Genomic DNA, 11163 nt, shown 5'->3' with positions numbered 1-11163 from the left:
TTGCAAGTACCAATCCCACTCTTGATGGTCCCAGTAGTGGCCTGGCTACTCAGTGGACTGATCCAGACCTCGCTGGCTCAAGCAGCGGCCTTGCCTCATGGGAGGCCCGAGTTCTGGTCTCGCTGGCCCCTGAACCGGTCTAACCCCTAAGCTGGCTTTGGTCCCGACCTTGGAGGCCGCAGGAGTGAACTTGTCTCACGCCAGGCTCCGATGCTGGCCATTGGCCCCTGCACCGGTCTAACCCCTTGGCAGGATTCCAATCCCGGCCTCGGAGGCCCCAGCACCGGCCTAGCCTCATGGCAGGCTCGAATGCCGGCCTCGTTGGCCCCAGCACCAGCCTAACCCCTCGGCAGGCTCCGATCCCGGCCTCGGAGGCCCCAGCACTGGTCATGCCTCAAGGCAGGCTCTGATGCCGGCCTCGCTGGCCCCAGCACCGGCCTAACCCCTTGGCAGGCTCTTATCCTGGCCTCAGAGGCCCCAGTACCGGCCTTGCCTCAAGGCAGGCTCCGATGCCGGCCTCGCTGGCCCCAGCACCGGCCTAACCCCTTGGCAGGCTCCGATCACGGATTTGGAGGCCCCAGTACCGGCCTTGCCTCAAGGCAGGCTCCGATGCCGGCCTCACTGGCCCCAGCACCAGCCTAACCCCTCGGCAGGCTCCGATCCCGGCCTCGGAGGCCCCAACGCTGGTAATGCCTCACGGCAGGCTCCGATGCCGGCCTCACTGGCCCCAGCACCGGCCTAACCCCTCGACAGGCTCTTATCCTGGCCTCAGAGGCCCCAGTACCGGCCTTGCCTCAAGGCATGCTCCGATGCCGGCCTCACTGGCCCCAGCACCGGCCTCACCCCTCGGCAGGCTCCGATCCCGGCCTCGGAGGCCCCAGCACTGGTCATGCCTCAAGGCAGGCTCCGATGCTGGCCTCACTGGCCCCAGCACCGGCCTAACCCCTCGGCAGGCTCTTATCCTGGCCTCAGAGGCCCCAGTACCGGCCTTGCCTCATGGCAGGCTACGATGCCGGCCTCGCTGGCCCCAGCACCGGCCTAACCCCTCGGCATGCTCCGATCCCGGCCTCGAAGGCCCCAGCACTGGTCATGCCTCACGGCAGGCTCCGCTGCCGGCCTCGTTGGCCCCAGCACCGGCTTAACCCCTCGGCAGGCTCTTATCCTGGCCTCGGAGGCCCCAGTACCGGCCTTGCCTCACGGCAGGCTCCGATGCCGGCCTCACTGGCCCCAGCAGCGGCCTAACCCCTCGGCAGGCTCCGATCCCGGCCTCAGAGGCCCCAGTACCGGCCTTGCCTCAAGGCAGGCTCCGATGCCGGCCTCGCTGGCCCCAGCACCGGCCTAACCCCTCAGCAGGCTCCGATCCCGGCCTCGGAGGCCCCAGCACTGGTCATGCCTCACGGCAGGCTCCGATGCCAGCCTCGCTGGCCCCAGCACCGGCCTAACCCCTCAGCAAGTTCCGGACCCGACCTCGGAGGCCCTAGCACAAGCCTTGCATCATGGCAGGCTCCAATGCCGGCCTCGCTGGCCCCAGCATCGGTTTAATCCCTCTGCAGGTTCCAATCCCGGCCACGGAGGCCTCAGTAGTGGCCTTGCCTCACAGCAAGCTCCGATGGCGGCCACTGGCCCCGGCGCTCGCCTAACCCCTCAGCAGGTTCTGATCACTGTCTCTGTGGTTATTATTTCAAAGGTTCCAGTTGTAATGTATCAGATCTCTGCCTCCCCCGAATATTGGCCACTGGCATTGCCACTGCCTCCACCGTTTCAAATCCTTCCCAGGCTCTTTTTCCACTCTGAATGTTGTCCAGTGTTCCTAAGCATGCGTGATGGTAGCATTCGACATTTGGTGTAGTTTCTCCAAAAAAATAAAGTTGGTAAGATTCGGTTTCTGCTTCTCCTGAATACAAGTCTCCACCACCATCGCGGAGAACTCTTTCAACACCGCATTTCTCCTTGGTCTCCGCTAAACTCTCTCCTTATATGTGATGTCTGAGATTCTTAACAATATAGAGAAATAGCAGTCCTCTTTCACGGCGAATTTTTCCATAAGTTCCAGTGCATTTAGATAAGTTTTGTCTGCATCTCCAGTGTCCTGGCATCCATAACGGCTTTCTTACCACCTCTCCGATATTTTTCTTTATCTTTTTCTGTTCTGGGCCCGGTTTCTCCAGGGGTCTGGCGTGTTACTCGCAGTTCGGCCCGGGGCCCAGAGTCCCGCGACCCGGGACCCAGCTGGCGTGCCCCACGCGCGACCCCTGCCCAGAACCCAGCATCTTACTGGGCCTGGTTTCTCCAGGGGTCTGGCGTGCTACTCACAGTTCTGCTTGGGGCCCAGAGTCCCGCGACCCGGGCCCCATCTGGCGTGCCCCGCCTGTGACCCCCGCCCAGAACCCAGCATCTTACTGGGCCTGGTTTCTCCAGGGGTCTGGCGTGCTATGCGCAGTTCGGCCGGGACCCAGAGTCTATTTTTTCATTTTTGAAACAGGGTCTCATAGAGTTGCAAAGAGCCCAATTAGTTGGGGCTGTCTTCGAACCTCAGTCCTTTACTCTCAGCCTCCCAAATGCTGGGATCACAAGCATGCAGGCACCACACCAGGCTTGGACTGTTTTCTTTTTGTAAATGTAAGACCAAATCTCTCTACTGGCTCAACAGGAAAAATGACAATAGGTAAAAAGCTTTCATTCAAATATCTCTCTGGGCAGGGTGTGGTGGCGCATGCTTGTAATCCCTGTGCTTGGGAGGCGGAGACAGGAGGATCACGCAGGTTCACACTGGCTTAAGAGACCCTGTTTCCAAATAAAAATATAAAAATAGGTCTGGGAGTGTAGCCCGGAGGTAGAAGGGCTTCCAGGAACCCCAGAACCACCAAAAAAAAAAAAAAAAAAAGTTCGAAGCCAGCCTCCTTGGCTTAAAAGACCCTGTTTCCAAATAAAAAAATATAAAATAGGTCTGTGAGTATAGCCCAAAGGTAGAAGGGCTTTCAGGAACCCCAATACTACAAAAAAAAAAAAAAAAAAGAAAAAAGAAAGAAAAAAAAAAACATCTCTGGGCCGAGCGTGGTGGCGCATGCTTGTAATCCCAGTGCTTGGGAGGCTGAGACAGGAGGATCACACAGGTTCGAAGCCAGCCTCAGCTACTTAGTGAGGCTCTCAGCAACTTAGTGAAACCCTGTTTCCAAATAAAGTATAAAATAGGTCTGGGAGTATAGCGCAGAGGTAGAAAAGCCCCTGGGTTCCACCCCCACTACCACACGCACAAAAAGTCTCTCTGGATGCCCCTTTCATAGATATGAAAGGTAGATATTGACAATGTGGAAATCTAACTTACAGGGGCCTCCTTCTGACCTTGGCAGCTAACAGACTGTTTCAAAGCTGGCATTTTCCTCCTTCTGTCTTTTGTTTTCTCCCTCTCCTTTCCCCCACCTTAACAATAATCTGCTCTTATCAGTTTACTGACCAAAGAGGTGAAACCCTGGTGTCTGTGGATCTGGGAAACAACCAGCTCAAGGAGACTTAGAGATGAACTGTGTCCCTTCTGTCAAGCAGAGCAGTGTGATCCTGAGAACGTAAAGAAGGGCCAACATGACTTCATTTTGTATAAGACTCTGTTTCTGTGGAACCCTGTTTAACCTTTGCACTGTCTTCCTGAAATTGTGACTACTCCTTGAATGGAATCACCACTCTTCCTCCTCTCCTAGTGCTTGAATGAACCGCAGGTAAACTGCTCAGTTCAAAGTTTGACCCCTCCCCTGAGAAAACCTAAAGAAGACAAACTGTTTTCTAGAAATTAAGGGGGCTCAGCCAATAACGAAAAGGTCATATATAGTTAAGGGTTTTATGGTTTTTCCTTTATTGAAAAGGGGCCTGGCTGACTGGTTGGGCACACAGCTCTAATAATTGGCTCAAGAGCTGTAGCCCCAGCTAGCTGGTAATTTTGCTTTTTATGCTAAATTCTTTAATAAATTGTAAAATAAATTTTTTAAAAATTTTAAATTTTTTTACAAATTTAAAAAATAAATTTTTAAATAATTTGTTGGTGTATGGCTCTCTTCATCCCCCATAATCCCGGCCCAACAGTAACTCTTAAAATGGACTTGATTCTTTTGTTTGGGGAGAATCCAGTGCTTGTTCCGGAACATTTAATGTTACAGATTGGGAAACTGTCCCCAGGGATCTTTGTTAGACCCCTGGGAATAATTTCCTGAAAACTCCCCAAAGAAACAAAAAAACAGAAAAAGAGGAAAAGATAGAAATAAAGAGAATAGAAATACAGCTCCATATCAGACTGGCACGGAGGGGTGACTCAAAATGAATACAACAAAGGAATTACATGTGGACTCAGCCTTTTATACCCATGACCTCCATCTTGTTTGCGTGACTCTGACTTATGTAGTATACGTCCCTGTAAGGTACCTACCCTAGCAAGGTGTGGTGAGGTGTCTCCTTTCATGAAGGTCGACCCCTCCTACCATCTTAGCTAGCTTATCCAATCATGTAGATCTGTCTTTAGAGAAAGGCCTAGTACTTCTCTCTTAAGATCTGTCTTTACATAGAGACAGGCCTAGTTCTCCTTTCCTATTGACTGGTTAATTACTTTGAGCTAGGTTAATTTACATTGGAATAGCCACCTATTTTAGGCAGAAATCAAGTCCTTTCTTTACCCATGTCTGCCATCATTTTGACACAACTATTTTGAAATATATCAATTATTTTCTTTTGAAATATATTAATCAGAGCTTTCCCAAATCTTCCTAAGCCATTCCAATACTGGTACATTTAAGTTCACTAGATTTTCCATTTGCTAACAAATCGATACATTTCTTTTTTCTTCTTCCCAAAGACTTGTCCCAATTATTTGATTTGGTGAAATGGGGCAGGTACTGGAATTTGGTTTCACTTTAGCCAGAAGCATCTCCTTTGCTTTCTGAAGGTGTTTGCTGACTGATTTCATCACAGGTCCACCTGGCTAAGAACTAAGCTTTGAGGAATAGTTAAGATTTAAGTCTATTAAAATCACCGTGTTGGTGCACGCTTGTAATCCCCTTGCTTTGGAGGTGGAGACAGGAGAATCTCACAGGTTCGAAGCCAGCCTCCCTGGCTTAAGAGACCCTGTTTCCACATTAAAAAAATATATATATAAAATGGGTCTGGGAGTGTAGCCTGGAGGTAGAAGGGTTTCCAGGAACCCCAGTACCACCAAAAAAATAATAATAATAATAATAAATCTATTAAAATCATCTTTTAAAATTTACTTGCATATCTAGCAAAAAGACAACTAGACACAGGGGTCTAGGATTTTTTAAATTGATTTACAAAAGAGACATGAAATTGTATAGACAGATCATATTAAATCAAGCCTATTAAAGTTCACTGACAAAGTAAGTGAACAAATTCCATTTTACATGACAAACATATTCTGAAACAACTCAAAGTTTTATTTGCTTTGCAATACTAGAGAGCTTTAACGTGAATGAATAACCCAGAAAAAACATTAATGTAGTTGGAATATCTCAGGAAAAGTTTTGGTATTTTTATAACACATAACAAAAAACAAGTCTTTTTACCATTAAATAAGACTGTTCTCGACCAGTATGGTCAGCTATAATTTTTTCCACTTTGTGTTTATAATTTATCATTTCAAGAATGGTATATAGCCAGGTGTGGTGGCTCACACTTGTAATTCCAGCCTTCGAGAGGCTGAGACTGGAGGATCACAGTTCGTGGACATCCTCAGCTACTTAGTGAGGCCCTCCACAACTTAGTGAGACCCTGTTTCAAAATAAAGAGTAAAAAATAGGGCAGGGTGTGTAGCTCAGAAGTCAAGTGCCCTGGCTTTGCCTCACGCCAGGCTCCGATCCCGGCCTCGCTGGCCCCAGCACCGGCCTAACCCCTCAGCAGGCTCCGATCCCGGCCTCAGAGGCCTCAATAGCGGCCTTGCCTAACAGAAGGCTGCGATAGCGGCCAGTGGCTCCGGCACCGGCCTAACCCCTCAGCAGGCTCTGATCCAGGCCTTGGAGGCCCCAGCACCGGCCTTGGGTTCTATCCCCAGACCCACAAAAAAAGATTGATAGAATGGTATATAAATGAAATCATGCAGTATGTAACCTTTGGAGGATTGGTTTCTTTCTCTTTTTTGTGCATGAGAAGCCAGTTAATGAAGAAACACATTGCTCTTAACAGCTTATATACCAAAGAACAACAGGGACAAAAACTATTAAAAAAAATACAATAAAGCAAACAAAACAGAAAGATGCATTTTGACCCTATTATTAAAGGTGTGTTTTGATCCTACAGATTTTCCAAATGAACATTTGGCCTTTATAATGTGGTTTCCTCAGGGTTTCCCCCTTAAGGACAGATGCAGAGCAAAACAGAATAAATCATCTTGAAGCATCCTTACTTCCAGTTAAATGCCTATGAGTGATAGATTTTAATTCATTTTCCAGGCACACCTCTTTTACCTACAAGAATGCACAGCAGCTCTTCAGTATTCTCTCTGTGAGCCCCCTCTCCAGTATCCAGTCTCCTCTACTTTGAGGACAAAGAAGCCCAGATATGCCCAACCCTTTGAAGTTGGAGAAGCCATGTGACCTGCTAAAAATATGGCAAAAGCATTGTGTTTCTCCCCTCTTTTTTCTTTTGCCATGTTGGCTAAGGAGCCCAGAGTATGGGCTGAATGTATTTCACGCAGCATAACAGTCTGGATATTCATCCAGGTTGTGTGCATAAAAATAAGTAGATCCTTCTTTTTAATTACTGCATAGCATTCCATAGTATGGATATCACAGAGTTTATCACATACCCACAGACAGACAGCTGGACTGTTTTCAGTTTGGGGTTATTTATATATGAAACTGCTATGAACATTTATGTATGCATCTTTGTGTGAGCATAAGCCTTCATTTCTCTTGGCTAAATGCCCAGAAATGAGATAGCTGTATCATATCATATGGTGGCTGCATGTTATGTTTGTTAAAAAAAAAAACAAAAAACTGCTGAAATGTTTTCCAGAGTGACTGCAGTATCTTCCATTTCTCCCAGCCATATATGAGATCTCTGCCAGAATTTGGTATTGTCACTATTTTAATTCTAGCCATTCTAATCATTGTATCTCATGGTGGTTCTATTTGCATTTCTCAAATGGCTAACAATGATAAACATCTTTTTATGTGCAAATTTGCTATCTGTACATCCTCCTCAGTGAACCGTCCTTTTATGACTTTTTCTTGTTGTTATATTAGGATTGCTGTTTGCCTTACTGTATTGAAAGTCTGTTTGGTTTTTGTTTGTTTTTCTTTTTGACTATGTGGTACAGGGGTTTGAATCCAGGGTCATTCTACATCCCAGCTCACTCCCAGTCTCTCGCTCTCACTGTGTGTGTGTATGTGTGTGTGTGTGTGTGTGTGTGTGTGTGTGTGAGTGAATTAAACCCAAGAATGTTCTACCTCTAAGCAACATCCCCAAACTTAATTTATTTTGCAGTACTGAGGATTGAACCCAGGGGCATTCTACCTCTTTTTTATTTTTTATTTTTATATTTATTTTTTATTTATTTATTTTTTATTTTTTATATTTTATATATGCAGAGGGCCTCACTAAGTAGCTGAGCTGGCTGCGAACCTGTGATTCTCCTGCCTCACCTCCCTCCCGAGTACTGGGATTACAAGCATGCACCACCATGCTCAGCTTGTTTTATTTTTAATTTTGAAACAGGTTCTCACTAAGTTGATGATGGCATTGCTAAATTGCTGAAGCTAGCCTTGAATTTGTGATCCTCCTTTTTCAGCCTCCCAAATACGCTTATAGGCCTATGCTACCATGCCCAGCTTGAGAGGCTTTCTGTTTTGTTTTGGTACTGGGAATTGAACCCAGGAGCTTTTTACCTTTGAGTTATATTTCCAGGCCTTTTAATTTTATTTGTTTTATTTTGAAATAGATCCTACTAAGTTGCCAAGACTGGCCTTGAACTTGTGATCCTCCTGTCTTGGGCTCCTAAGTACTAGCATTATAGGCATGTAACCACCATGCTCAGCTAAGAATTTTCATATGTTTTAAACCCTAGTACTTTTTCTGTTATGTGGTTTGCAAATATTTCCTCCCACCCTGTAGCTGGTGGTCTTTTATCCGTCTTTTCATAGGGCCTTTCAAAAGCCTCAGTATTTCTGTGCAGGCACTGGAGCTTTTCTTTGCTGCTAGCTGTTCTGTTAGCGGTGCCTCGATGCCCCAGTGAGCAGTGTGGAGAGCTGTTCCAGAGGCAGAGGTAAGGTGGGCACTTCCCCAAGCACCTGCTTCCCTCCAGGCCTGGTCATGGTTGGGGTTAAGGTCTGACAGGCAGTTTGTCCCTACAGCACTGTGCTAGAACTAAATCATATGGCCTCGTAAGTTAAATAGCTCATTGGCTAGTACTCAGACATATGGCCACACCCACTGTAAAGAGGATTGGAAATAGTCAAGATGTACTAAAGGAGGAAAAGGGATGGGTTTGCCACAAATACCATTTCTAGAGAAGAAAGCTGAGACCTGAAGAAGTTTAATTATTTGCTTTGGATCTTATAGTTAGTAAGTTGTGCAACTAGAATTAGAACATAATCAGCCTCCTACAAACCACATTTCTTTTCTTTCTTTCTTTCTTTCTTTCTTTCTTTCTTTCTTTCTTTCTTTCTTTCTTTCTTTCTTGTTACTGGGATTGTATCCTGGAGCATTCTAACATCAAACCTACATCCCCAGATTTTTTATTTTTTTTTGTACTGGGGATGGAACCCGGGGCATTCTACCTTCAAGCTATACTCCCAGCCCCATTTTTAAAAATTCTTTATTATTTTGAAACAGGGTCTCACTGAGTTACAAAGGGCCTCACTAAGTCGCTGAGGCTGTCTGTGAACCGCGATTCTTTTGTCTCAGCCTCCCAAATGCTGGGATTACAAGCATGTGCTACCATGCCTGGCCCCAGACATTTTTATTTTTTATTTTGAAACAGGGTATTGCTAAGTACTGAGAGTCTCAGTAAGTTTCTAAGAGTCTCCCTAAGTTGCTGAGACTGGCAGTAAAATTGAGATCCTCCTGTCTAAGTCTCCCAAGTAATGGGGTTACAGGTGTGGGTGTTAATTCTTTCCCCTCTATTGCACTGCCTGTATGCATGGCAGGCCCCATTTCTGAGTCTTCACTTGTAACTCCCATGATGATCAGCCGGGCTCCTCCTTTCCAGATTCTCCTGGATGGTGCACCATCGCCCATCTCCCCATCCTCCCAGATTCTGCATTTCTGCTGCCTCCTCCTTCCTTTCAATTTAATAACTCATCCAAGTCTCACCCTGACATTTCTCCCATCCCTCCATTGGAACTGACCCTCTGCCTCACCATGCACCTGAAATTTCTTTAGGAAGTCAGAGATTCTTACCATTCCCTCCTAATATTAGATATTTTATACAAACCAGTTACCAGATCCTGAGCACATGTTATCTTGAAACAACCACATTAGGATATTATGATTTTCCACATTTTACAGGTGAGGAAACTAAGGTGGAAAAGTTGTATGACCTTGTCTCACTCAGGGTCACATAGAAAATAAGTAGTAGAGTTGGACTGGAATTCAGATTGAACTTTCTGCCAAGAACATTTTCCCACCATGTTGGGGTCTGCTCAACCGCCTGACAGAACTTCTGATGAATCAGCTACAAGTATCACCGAGCACATTGGGGTCTGCATAACCGCCTGACAGAACTTCGAAAACTTCCAATGAATCGGCAACATGTAGCTAAGCGGATATGGAGGGCATAACTACTCTCCTTGCCCCTGCGAGCCCAATTTGGTAATGTTGACCCTTACTGGCTCAAATAATGCTTCCGTGCTCGTGAACCCCTCGTGCATTGTAAAATGATTGGCTGCAAGTTATGTACTTTACACATGCAAGAGTGACCTTTAGCTTGATAGGTTAGAATAGTTTCCTGTTGAATATCCCCCTTGTGTGTTTTTTTTTTTTTTTTTTTTTTTTGCTTTAAATTGGGTTGCCTGAGAGAAATAAACGAGATCCTGCTTGACACATCTCCCAGCTCGTGTGTTTCTGTTCAGGCTTTCGGCACCCACCTTCCTGCTCAACCCCACTGCTGATGGGCTGGACCCGTCACCACCATACCACTAGTAGGCCCATTCAGCCCACACTGACCCCTCTTTTCCAGGGGCTCTCAGGTAGAATTCATTCTATCAATAACAATAAAAAAACTCAACCTTATTTTTTTCTTCTTTTAGTTTGACTTGAAAACAAACATCTGCTGAGGACTAAGCCATAACTTTCTTCCCTTATTTCAATTTTTGCTTTTGCTACTGAGGATTGAACACTAGGGCTTTTTACACAAGTGCTAGACTCCCGCCCCTGTTTTATTTATATTTTGAAGCAGGCACTTGTGAAGTTGTTGAGGGTCTCTTTATGTTTCTGAGACTGGCCTCAAACCTGTGATTTTTCTCCTCTCAACTTTCCAAGGTCTGGGATTACAGGCCTGTGCCACCACACACTGCTTCTAAGCCCTATCTTCAACCTAACCTTATATCTTTTCTCTTTGAACAGTCCAACTTTATCAGAAAGATTGTCTATGCTCGTTGGTGAAGGACATTCACATCCACCAAACCAGAGCCATCTCTTCTTACACTTTTCCTTACCTCCTACATCCTGGAGAGAATTTTTCTGTATAATACAAATACAATTGAGCAGAGACAGACTAGCGTGGCCAGAGACCAGAACAGATGCCCATGGTTTATTTTCAGTTGTGCCAAACTCCTGGATGAAATTCCAAGAATTCACTTCATGCCCAAGTATTGGGCTTTCCCTGGCATGTTATATAGCTGATAGCATCCTGCTTCTGTACAGATAGATATCCTGCAAAGAAATTTTATGTGAAAGATGGCTGCAAAGTGCACTCATTGTTTCACTATTTACACATGCCTTTGGGAAAGGAACAAGGAAAAAACAGAGCTAATTGGTGTGGTTCTTTCTCTCCTCCTTTGTTAGATTCAACTCGGATTTGCTATGCGATGTTGTGCAATTCTTTGGAAATGTGCTATGTGCACCTCTGTGTTTTCCTAAGGCAAACAGACAGGTCAAGAACCCCAGTGTTGTAATGTTCCAGCCTAAAATCTGATTGGATAATCAAGTAGAGTCTTGCCCTTTTGGAAG

Source organism: Muscardinus avellanarius (genome assembly GCF_963383645.1).
Source record: "Muscardinus avellanarius genome assembly, chromosome: 5".
NCBI classification, from domain to species: Eukaryota; Metazoa; Chordata; class Mammalia; order Rodentia; family Gliridae; genus Muscardinus; species Muscardinus avellanarius.
The sequence above is the reverse complement of the archived record's forward strand: the minus strand, read 5'-3'. Positions refer to the sequence as shown.